The sequence below is a fragment of the Cucurbita maxima genome, unplaced genomic scaffold (genome assembly GCF_002738345.1).
Source record: "Cucurbita maxima cultivar Rimu unplaced genomic scaffold, Cmax_1.0 Cma_Scf00303, whole genome shotgun sequence".
In the NCBI taxonomy this organism is placed as follows: Eukaryota; Viridiplantae; Streptophyta; class Magnoliopsida; order Cucurbitales; family Cucurbitaceae; genus Cucurbita; species Cucurbita maxima.
This window is the reverse complement of record NW_019272319.1, coordinates 15965-28285: the sequence shown is the minus strand read 5'-3', so window position 1 is coordinate 28285 and position 12321 is coordinate 15965. Positions and strand designations below refer to the sequence as shown.

The following is a 12321-nucleotide window of genomic DNA, read 5'->3' as shown; positions in this document are numbered from 1 at the left end:
AAAAAAAATACAATAAAAATATATTTAGATAGGTGGACTTGTGATCTTGAATTCTTGTGAAGGAATCGATTTAATTCGAGTTACGGTTTGGAAGATAGAAAAATCCAAAATAAATAGGTTGATATAGAATTTGACCGAAATCTGAAAAATAGCAGAGATGAGAGGAAGAAGAAGAACGGAGGGGGAAGCGTGTCAGGAAGGGAGAGGGCCGCGAGTTGCTAGGAAAATGGGACACGTGTGAGACGTGGAATTGCGGAGGAAAATTATGAAAAATACTGCGTTAGATAGGGTTTGAAGATCGGCGCCCGCCACCAGATCCGTGAACCCGCGTGTGACCCGAACTCGTCAGCCGACCCGTTCCGTATTTGCCATGCGTTAGTGTGGGAAAATTCATAGGAACCCACATTCGAACGCACGCCTTACCTCTCAGTGGACCAATCGGCTCTCGCCACGTGGCGACACACTAGTGCGCGCTCCATGCCCTCAGTGCATCTGAACGTGCGCGTCTGTGCACATGGGGATTCCCTCTGGCACGTGGGGCGCGTGAAACAGCCTGTGAGACTATTTTTATCCCGATTTGACTTCCGTTCGACTATTTTTCATCTCGGTTTTGATACTGATCTAAGTCTAACTTGATTTAGGACCTATCCGCGAACTTTCAAGAGATTTGGAGCTCTTAATTAGCCAAAAAATAAGCTTCAAAATGCACGTCCTGTAAGTAACCATACGGATTTAGGAAGTAATACTTGTAGGATGCGCTTGGTTTTGCATGAATGCTAGAACAAATTATCCCTCGGTGGTTAGATCTAATGATCCTCTATACTTACAAAGTCTAATATATATATGTTGGACTTGCTGCCTTTATGAGATTTCGTACTCGATGTTTGTATGCTTGTTGGACTATCTTTCTACTGCTTTAATCTATTCATACTATGCTGGTGGACTGGAGGATTTGTGTATCTACACTCTGGGTGTTGATGGATGATATTGCCCCATTGAGCTTGTATGGTTGTATGTGTAGTTAATCATACATAAACTCCTTTTGAATGATTGTGTGAACTTATGATATGATTGATAAGCTATAGTGTTGTGATATGCCTAGAGTAAACTCTTGTAAGGATTGCACTTAAGATATGATTGATAAGTTGTAGTGTTGTGATATGCCTAGGGTGAACTCCTGTAGGGATTGAGTTGGGTTTAGTTAGGGGACCCTCTTGATGTTACAGTCTATGGTGTCGTGAGCGACGCTTAGAGGGAAAGACCCTTTAACCCTGGACTGTTATGGACTTTGAAGTCATGATTGAGTGAATCTGGAAGCCAGGGCCCCTTACTCAATAGTTTTCACTACCCTTGAGATATAGGGAACCACATTAGGCCCTCGAAGTGTAGAGAGATGACCTCTTAGCTGACAGTATCTGGTATAACGTTCGAGTATGCTCCGCTTTCTTTCCTACTCCAATGTGGAACCGTTGAGCTAGGCGAGATGCCAGTTAGGATGATGTTACTCTTCTCTTCCTACTTCGGTGTGGTACCGTTGAGCTAGGTGAGACGCCAATTATTGAGGTGTTACTCTTCCCTTCCTACTCCATTGTGGTACTATTGAGCTTGGCGAGACGCCTGTTAGGGAAGTGTTACTCAGTGGTAGATCGACTACACTGCATGGGGATCCGTCTCAAGGTCAGATGTTGATCACGTGAGTGGGTCAAGGTCGCCTGCATGATGGGTCTGTCCTGTGGAAGGATATTGACCATGCAATGACTAATTCTAACTGGGTTGTACGAGTGGTACATGTAGTTATGAGGGAGTACCTCATCCTCAAACGTTGAATACCGCTTCAAAGGTTAAGTTCTTCTGCCTTGAATTGTGTACTGAGAGTACTGAGACTCTAGGGTCTAGAGTATAGTTGGTGATTCTCTCCTTAACTTGGATGCGATTAAGAGTCTATAAGAAGTTGCTTACTGAGTATATTTTTATACTCACCCCGTTTCCCTTTCTTTTTTTTTTTCAAGTACCAGTCGAGATGGGGAGTTGTTTGAGAGCTACATTGTCACAAAGGGGTGTCGTTCCGGAGCGTCAGTCCCTTGTCGGTCTTTTAGAGTCTTTTGCATTTTTCTTTCATAATTGTATTTCTCGTTTGTAATATTTAACTTTAATTTTGTATTTAATTCTAGTGTCATCGACTCCTTTTTCTTGATTTAAATTTTATCAGATTTTCATTACCTATTTTATCTTCTTTTCAATTTTATTTGTTTTCAATTTTGTATTTTAGTCACCGATCGGTTTTTCGAAGCCTCGAAAATTGGGTCATGATAGATTGGTATCAGAGTAGTTGGGTTTTTAATTTTGTAGACTTTTCCTAGGATAGAGAGTCGTACACCTCTGTGACTCAGCTCAAGGACAAGCCTCGCCGCGACCAAGTACGCAGTCTAACCTTGTTTAGTGGGTGATGATATGATGTAACGCCACTAAAAACTTGATGTACGTTTTGGGTTAACACATTAGGGTGTTAAAAGTGAAAATTCCCAATATGTTGATGCTAGATTCGAGTTATTGTGAGGAGGCCGAGAGGGGTCATGTTTTTGTTTACTGGCCTTAGGAAGACAGAAAGGTGACAACGCAGAGTGCGTGACGTCCAACCCATAAAACTGTACATGAGACTTTTTAAGGCCCAGTACGAGATGATATACCTATGACCACACCTCCCACAACCATAATTCTAGATGTCAAGCATAACTTCCTTGCAGATTCACAGAGAACGAATTATGACTGCAAGAGGTGACCTTCCTTGGACACGTGGTATCTAGGCAGGGAATAACTGTGGACCTTGCTAAGACCAAAATAGAGCATGAAGATCGCCTGCAAATGGCTTTGACTGTTTTGAGAATGTGTCAACGTTTCTAAGTGTGAATTTTGGCTTTGAGAAGTAGCATTTTTATGACATGTTGTCTCAAGAGGGGAAATTATCATGGATCCAACTAAGGTTGACGCTGTCATGTGGGTGCCAAGGCCGACAACTAGAGGTAAGAGGCTTTTTGGGCTTGATTGGCTACTACATGAGATTTTTCCAAGACTACTCGAAAATGTCGGTTGCGATAACTCAGTTAAAAAAAAAAAAAAAAAAGGAAAATAAAAACCTTGTGTGGACTTGAGATTGTGAAGAGAGCTTCCCAGAGTTTAAAAAGAAGTTGGTGACTGCACCATTCTTTGTAGCGTATAGTGACGCTAAGGGCTTGAGTTGAGTGCTTATGCAGAATGAGAAATTAATTACGTTCCTTTCTCTAGATATTTAAATGAAAATGAGTGGAATTATCCTACTGATGACAAAGAGCTAGCGGTCATGGTGTTCGCACAAAAGTCATGGCAGCATTATCGGTATGGTGAGACTAAGTGTACACTGACCACAAGAACCTTAAATATTTTCTTTTCACCCAAAAGGAGTTGAATATGAGACAAAGGAGGTGGCTCAAGCTAGTGAAAGACTACAATGTTGAGATCCTATATCATCCTAGCAAGGCTAATGTGGTAGCTGATAACTTGAGTAGGAAGACAGCCGACACCTCTGCATTGGTCACTCAACAGAGCAAGCTTTAAGAGGAGATCCAAAGAGCTAAGATTGATTTATTAGTTAAGAACATCACTGCATAACTCGCTTAGTTGACAGTACAGCCAACACTTCGTAAATGCATCATTGATGTAAAGTCTATAGATGCCCAGCTCCACAAAGTTTGTGACACCCAAGAGGCTAAGATATCTCAGGAGTTCTTAATTTCATCTGAATGCAGGCTTTTGTGGCAGGGATACTTGTGTGTACCTAGGGATAAGGAAATCCTTAAGGAGATTATGCCTGAAGCATACGACACGTTCTACACATTTCACCCTAGTAGTACAAAAATGGATCAGGACCTGTATAACAGTTAATGGTGGCTAGGAATGAAAAAAAGACATCAAAGATTTTGTGTGACATTGTCTAACGTCTCAGTGGGTGAAAGCCCCAAGACAACGCCCTACAGGGATCCTACAACCCGTAAACATACCCAGTGGAAGTGAGAGGAAGTGAGTATGAATCTCATATCCGATCTACTTAAGACTCGACGTGGTTTTTTTTTTTTTAAAGGTTTGCAGAAAGCCTCGAGCACCCAACCTCATCTCAATACAGCCATCCATCATCAGACAGATGGACAGATGGAAAGGTTGAATCAAGTATTAGAGGACATGCACAAGGCATGTGTGATGGATTTCGGGGGTTCATGGGATGACCACTGATCCCTCATGGAAGTTGCTCATAGCAACAGTTATCAAGCAAAAACTCATATGGCTCCATTGAGGTCCTATATGGGAAGAAGTGTCGGACACCAGTGTTTTAGGAAGAGGATGGAACCCAATAACTTATGGGACCGAAATTAGTTCAGGTTACCAACGCGACAGTCCAGAAAATTGGATCATGGATACTTACTGCATAGAGCCGGCAAAAGAGTTACGTTGACACTCGAAGAAAGGATCTCGAGTTTGCAGTGGGCGAACATGTTTTCCTTTACGTAACTCCCATGAGAGAGGTGTTAAGGTTCGGGAAAAGGGGTAACGCTTAGCCTGGTTTATAGGTCCGTTCGAAATCCTTGAGAGGATTGGTGCTGTAGCGTACAGGTTGGCGTGACCACCCCCTCTTGCCGCTGTGCATAATGTTTTTCATGTATCTATGTTTTTCATGTATTTAAAACTGAGTTTGTTTGATAATTGTAAATATTTATTTGCCATTTGCGATCTGGTAAATGCCAATTTTCCCTACAGCTTGTCCGTTTGATCCTGCAAAACATGTATAGCGCTCTTCCGCTGAGAAATGCCCTCCTTTTGTCTTCGCCTTGTGGTCCCAAACCGAGACATATGGTTTTGGTACAGAAAAGAAATGTCACCAAGGGGCAGGTAATTTGCACGGCAGTATTATACAGAAATGGCGCAATTCTGTCCCACTCGAAAAAGTGATTAGCCACCACTCGAAAAAGTCGATTCGCCACCACCTCAAAAAGAGGATACGGTACCTGCTAAAGTATTCCCGATACACCACCACTACAAATGGGAGTACTTTTTCTATAAAGCCCTATCCTAAAGCAAGAATCTGTCATTGCGAAGTCAGCTATGATGTAGAGTAACCCGAAGGTCAAGACGAAGCCTCAGACGTCATGTAGCCGACTCCAACGGATTGGTGTGGTATATCACCCGTTTATCTTCGCATTCTCAGCCATGGTATTGACTGCATAAGGCTTCCGGCAAGAATTATAGCGCCTGTTCAATTTGTGTGCAGGTGTCTCAACCATGTGAAGATCCAGTCTCCTGTGTTAATATTAATGCTTGATTCTAAAACAAACAATAAGATAACACCCAAGCTACAAGTCAGGAACGAAGTGCTCGACCGGAAGGGAGAGGGTTGAAGACGCTCGACCAATGGGACAGGAACGAACGCACATCCTACTTCCATTCTTTTTGAAGCTCACACCAGGAGAAAGGTTGTTTTTGGTCCGCTGTTTCCAATAAGTCTTGAAGAAGGAAGATGTGGCACAATTCGTTTTGTTAAAAAGTCCTTATTTCATGCCGTTCGTGTTTTCTAATACCCTTAATATAGGGTAGGGCATGCAAGATGCAAATTGGTATGGAATATGGTGAATAAGCGATCTTAACATGGTTTTGCCCAGAAAGAAAAGCATGCATTGGCAAACAGAATTACAAAGAGGAGGGAAAGGAAGTGGAAGACTAAGAAAAGTAGGAAATCAAAGTCACTTCATTCTGCCAAAGGAAAGTCAGAACGGAACTGCAAATAGCGAGAGAAACCCTAGCAAACTATCTTTCCCTTGCTTGCTGGTGTCAGGTTTTCGGGAATTGAATCAATAGTCGACGGTTAGAGTCTTCATTTTTTTAAAATATTCAAATTTAATTTTGTTGATGTTTAATAATTTGGATTTTGGTTCATTATATAGCAAAAAAATAAATAAATAAATACTTGTTTTGAACCCGCTGTTAAAGCAGTTTGAGAAGGTGATTTAAGGTTAATATCTATTATAAAAATTAATTTCTATGAACGTTTTGAGATTGGATATCATATTTGTTGCATAGTTGTAAATATCATTTCTTTTTTATTTGCTATTTTTTTGTGGAGATGGAAAAACAAAGTTGGGTTAAACACAAACTAGACAGTTGAATTTTCTATATTTTCTCCTTAATTACTAGAGTTATAAATGGTTCTTTTAACTATGTTTATCAATTTTTTATTTAGGTTAAACGAGAAGAAAAATAGATATGTTAATAAGAAGGAGAGAATCAAAACAAAATCAAAATTTAAAAGGCGTGGTCTAATGTTCAAACATCCAAATTCGTCGCTAGTCGATATTGTCCGCTTTGTCCACTTTGGCACCTTATGTATCATCGTCTATGTAACACCCCGAGCCCAATAGGTACAATTCGCTCTATTCTTGTGACCAGCACCTTCTTATCCATTGGGAGTTTCTAAATTTTATTGGAGGACTTAGAGTGTGATTTTCATATCGGTCCAGAAGAAAGAAATGCTCGGGATGCATCAAGGAACTTGGAAAAATAAATTAAAAAAAATGATAATGTAATCGAAATTTGGATGAATCCGTCCTGTGGAAGGGTGTTGACCATGCAGTGACTAATTCTAGCTGGGTTGTACGAGTGGTACATGTAGATATGAGGGAGCACCTCACCCTCACGTAGGAAATCAAGCAAGTTTGGTTAAACCAAATTTTGACACTCAAAATTTCACTAACCCAAACATGGATTTTTCCATTTAAGTAAAGTCAACATTTTGACTTTCTTCATTTAAATTCAACAATTAATTTAAATAATTATTTTTAAATTAAAATAATATTAAATGATTAATTAAACAATTTAATGAATATTTAACGTTAGATCAAATGTCAATCCCAATCAAATAAAACAAATTTCTGGTTCTCTCTTTTTGTTAAATTCGTAAATAAAATAAAAATGAGGTTAAATATATCGTATATATTTAGCGCATTCCCTGAATTCAAACACTTTGAACTCACTCGTCATACTGTTCTATGGTTTAGTTCGATATGAGCTAGAAGGGGGACCTAATGGACCTATAGATCATGGGCTCCAACGATCTGAGATTAACCGACTAAACTCATTAACCTTGTTAACCAACATTCGTTAACTACTAGGACACTCCACTATAGCCTAGTAGTTGCATTCCCTTTACTATAGATATATTTCAGTCCATTTGATATACCCATGATTAGTAAGTCGATCCTTCACAGGTTGTTCGTAACTAGAGCTGGGCCAATTTACCGTTTTAAACCTTGAAGTTACTTCTTGTTCCTTATGTTCCACTGATCCTTTAATGAACAATTGATTTGTGGTCCAACAGTAAACCGAATCCCTCTCAGGCCAATGAGAGGGTGGGGCCATTTGTTCAAGACCTAGAGTCAGTACTTAAGGGAACTACCTCTCTACTATCCCTAAAAGTGGGTAGGAGTGTATTCCATTTTGCACCCCACGTCCCCAGCCATTCACCCAGTCTTACTTCTGAAATGGGAGGCCTATTGAGTCGGCGAACTCGAGCCACTCTCACCCATGTAAATCAAAGGATAATTCCAAAAACAAGAGTTCATGGTTAGCTTAGAATTAAGATCGAGTTACCTAGGTCATCGAAGGAAAAAATTAGTCTCAACATTAAACGATATTATAAAGTGAGAGTGATTTTCTTCATAGTCTGATCTTATGCATTACTCATTGCATAGGATGCTCCCACTCACATGTCTCCGCATGTACAATATAGTGATCATATTGTTTATATCATATACAAAAGTGGGCCGCATCCATCGTATCCCCAGAATAAGGTACTCAGCCTTATCCCTGTACTATAGATCATTTTGACTCTATACTTTAACTTGATTCACTCTTGTTAATAGAAATTACAAAACATTATAGAAGTAATCACCATGCATGACACTTGAAAGTGGGCTTGAAAATCTATTAAAAGTAACTAAAATCAAGAACAAAGTTCAACAACATATCTATTTAATCTCTCTTGGTCAAACCTTCCTCTTGTTGATTTTTTCATTGCTCTGTCTTTATTTTTGGACAGTAGTGACACTTTGCATAATTTTGTTTAATTAGTTTTAAATCATCAAAAATAATTTGAATAAGACAATAAATTCAGTGAATTTCCATAAACAAAATTAACAAAAAAAAAAAATAGGTTATTTGTGCATACTTGCATTTTTTCTTGTGAATTTTACACCAATTTATTATATACATTCATGAGCTATCACACACCCACGCAATGCCAAGACACAAAAATTGCTAAGAACAAAGGACCAAGACTCCGAAACCAAAGAAACCCCTAAACTTCCCACGGTAAACCATATTCATGATTCAAACTATGATTAGGATTAAAATCAAATCACATATGATTAACTTGTGAAATATTAATCTTCTCTGGCCTTCCCTCTAAAGTCTACAAAGTAGTAAAATAAGTTTAAAGTAATGCATAAGTGGCACTTTGTGTAGCGAACCTATTTTTCCTTTAAAAAATAAAGTCATTATAACATGCATGAAATGCCTAATATGTACAAAAATAAAATAAAAATCTTTAAAATAATATAATAAAATGTTGCCACGGACTAAAACGTTCATAAAATTTATTTAAACTAACAATTGATTTAAGAAAACAACAAAATCAAAATCAAACGAAAAAGAAAATCAAACGCCCTAATCCAACCTAAGAACTACAACATATAATGCAAATGCGACTACTCTAACTTTATTTCCATGACCTCTACAAAGATGTTGCCATCCGTACATGGGTGCGTTGCCAATACGTGGAGAAAAAGTAGCATGTGCCTTGAGTATTTAAATGTACTAAGTAATTAGCCCAACTGTTGACGTCGGAAAATACAATCACATGCAATCATAGTGGGACCTATCTTTTCATAAAACTTTTCCCTTGTCTCTACTTTCCAGTCCATGTAGGATTGTTTGTGTAATACTTTTCTATACATGAATCATGCACGTGAACATGGAACGACTAGACTAGCTCAGATATGTACCCCGAGCTTCACTACAGGCTTGCATAAGCTCACACTGTCGAAAGCCACAGAGGGAAAGGAGCGTGTATAATATCATGGTCTACGCGTCTGTACTAATCAAATGGGGATGTATCTCAATACATGTGACATTTGTTTCAAATCATGGTACATATTGGAATTTATGCCCTAAAGCCTCGTAATTAATTATTTAATTTTTAATAATAATTTTGATTATTTTAATTAATTTAATATGGTATGAAAAATCAAATGTTATTAATGTAATCCTGAACCATATATGGTTTACATACCAGAGGATAATGTTCAAGTAATAACCTAAAGGGTCTATAGTATAGGGATAAGGCTGGGTGCCTTAACCTAGTAACACTATTGATATGACCCACTTTGTAATTGTTACAAATTGTTTGAGCTAAATCGTTCATGTGGAGACATGTGAGTGGGGGTATCTTATACAATGAGTTTCTATAAGAATTGATCATGAAATATTTAATATCTTTTAATAGTTCGTTAATGAAGAAGATTAATATTTCACAAGATGACCATATGTGGCTCAATATTAACTCTGAGTGAGTTATGAACTCCTATCTGCTAGGGTTTGTCCTTTGATGTGCATAGGCCAGAATGACTTTTGTAGTTGAATCAATATGCTTGCAATTTTAAAGAGAACTTGGAATATAATTTCAAAGAGAAAATTTCCTTCTTCCTATATAGGGTACATAGTTGAGTAGTTTCCTTAAGTTCTAATTTCGAGACACAAACAATGGGGACATATACTCTCACTTGACCGAGACGAACTTTGTTTATTATTAGATCATAAAAAAATTGTTCATTAGAGATATAATCATAGGAGTAAAATGGGGTTTTGACACAGCTATAATTACAAACAACTCGTGACGGGACAACTTGCTTGTAATGATTATATCAATGGATATAAGTTATCCTATAGTGCATATGCAGCTTTAAGTTTATGGTGGAGTGACCTACCGTTATTGAATGAAAATTGATTAATTAAAGTGTTTAATTACTTAACTATAAAATCTTATAATCTATTGGTCCATAAGATCCCCATACTAAAACTAAAAAGTTCAATTTAGTTGAAACAAAAATGAGAAGTGTTCCCATGAATATTTAATATATCCAACAAATTAAATATTTGTGGAGAAAATATATTATAATTTGAAGGGTACAAATTAATATAATATTTTAGATATATTAAATGAAAAGTATATTCTCAGGGTTCAAATTGAAATTTAATATATTATATATATTAAAGATAGATGAGAAAAATTATATTTATTTAATTTGATATATGAAATATTAAATATATGATGTATAGTTCTTGTCCTTGTCCTTATCATTAGTTTTGTCCGTGGTTATTGTTCTTTGTTCTTAGTTCTTGTTCTTGCTCTTGCTCTTGCTTCATGTGTTCAAAGTGAGACAGTCGTAACCTATGTACAAGGTTTCCTGCATTTCAAGTGATGGAGTTTGAACATGCATCCAGGGTTTCATGCATTCCTTGTGATACAGTCTGAAACCAATATCCAAGGCTTCTGACATTTCAAGCGGTGTAGTGTAAAAACTGCATCTATGGTTTCAAATGTTCTTAGCAGCATAGTTTGAAAACCTATGCTCAAGGCTTCATATGCTCTAAGCAACGTAGTCTAAAACTTGTCCTGATCTCCACTCCTTGTGTCTTCTTGAAACTTTATGGCTTTTTCCTAATTCTTTCAATTTCAAGCTAGCGCTCAATGGTAGACACATATGAAGATATAGGAAGATTTTAAGGACACTTATAATGAGTAACGACTCCTCCAAAACTATTAGACTTCCCTAGAATTTGTGACATACGCGGACACTCAGATTTATGTGCAGAAGGCGAATTGACGAGTTGGACCTTGGAGACTAGAAAATGAGACCCTAAGTACACCCTGAAATCCACATACACTTCGAAGGGTTACTTACACCATTGGAATAGGAATATGTAGGGTATATGGACCTTAAGCATCTAAAAGGGCTACAAATGAACCAAAGTCACGAATTTTGCCAACTTTAGGGTGCTTACTTATACATAAGTTAAGAAACATAATTTTGATAAGAGCCTACAAGTAGGTGCTTACTTAGTAATTTTATACTTATTCTTGCTATTGTTTGTTTATAGATGAACCGTATATTGCCACTTGACGATGAGAGTGTGTGGAGCCATGCAACTGTAGGGAACTTTTTAATCTGAGTCATTCAATTTTTATGTTATTTTTAATAATACTTTAATGTCACTCACTCGAAACTCATGTTATTTTGTAAATTGTTCTGCCTTAAGCTCTCCACACATGATTTGCACTTTTAACACTTTTTATGTTCACTTTAATTTTTTCATGTTTTCTATTTTAAAAAATTAAAAATTTATACGTCCATTCGTACTTCTGAGTCTACCGTAACCCAAAAAGAGCTCAAAATTTAAATAACAGAAACAAAATAATATCAACTATAAACCAACAAAATAATATCTAACCTAAGTGCTACAATTTAAAGAAGATACAATTACCCTTGCTTCAATTCCATGACCTTCACAGATAAAATGGATCAAAGTTGCAATGCTTTATTATTGTTTTCTAACTCCATGCTTAAAGGGTTACACAATTCAAATGTACTATCAATCTTCTAAAATCTAAAATCTTGGTACTTTGAATATTTGAATCATATCTCAACTACTTTAAATCATATCTTCATTTTGAATACTTTGAATCATATCTCAACACTCCCCCTTGATTCAAAGTTGCACAAGTCAAGTACAAGCTTTTCTTTTGACAAGGCCTTCGTAAGTATGTCTGCTTTAACCCGTCTAATGTCTGTCTCAACTTGTATACCTTCATTTCTTTGTCTTCCTCTATGAATCCCTTTGGCGGTGTTACATAAACCTCTTCTTGTAAATCTCCATCAAATTGATAAACATGCCACCGCAATGGGCTGCATGTCCCATGTAAATCTCCATAGAACTTTTCATTTAGCAAGTCAACCGTATCTCATGTTCCATTTTTCTTAACGAACTGCATCTCTACTGCCATGGATTTCTTCAGTTTTTCTTTTTCAGTTGCTTCTTCATAATTCATAGAGTCTGAAATAGTAAGAGCAAATTGACATGATGCATATATGTTAGCTAAAGATTTATACTTCCTTGGAGGTGTCTCATCCGAAAGTTCTTCAAGAGAAGAATCGTTGTTTAGTGATGCTGAAAATGATGAATTTG

General features: G+C 37.3%; 1 long non-coding RNA gene across 1 annotated transcript in view; it reads right to left on the bottom strand.

Moving 5' to 3' along the window:
* Nucleotides 1-12072, bottom strand: part of LOC111474317 — a 20517-nt gene extending 8445 nt beyond the window's left edge. The window contains exons 1-2 of the long non-coding RNA XR_002715960.1: nucleotides 11987-12072; nucleotides 1506-1509 (exon numbers count right to left, since the gene is read on the bottom strand). This is a non-coding gene — a long non-coding RNA (uncharacterized LOC111474317). The remainder of the gene's footprint in view (nucleotides 1-1505; nucleotides 1510-11986) is intronic.
* Between the last annotated feature and the right edge of the window lie 249 nt (nucleotides 12073-12321).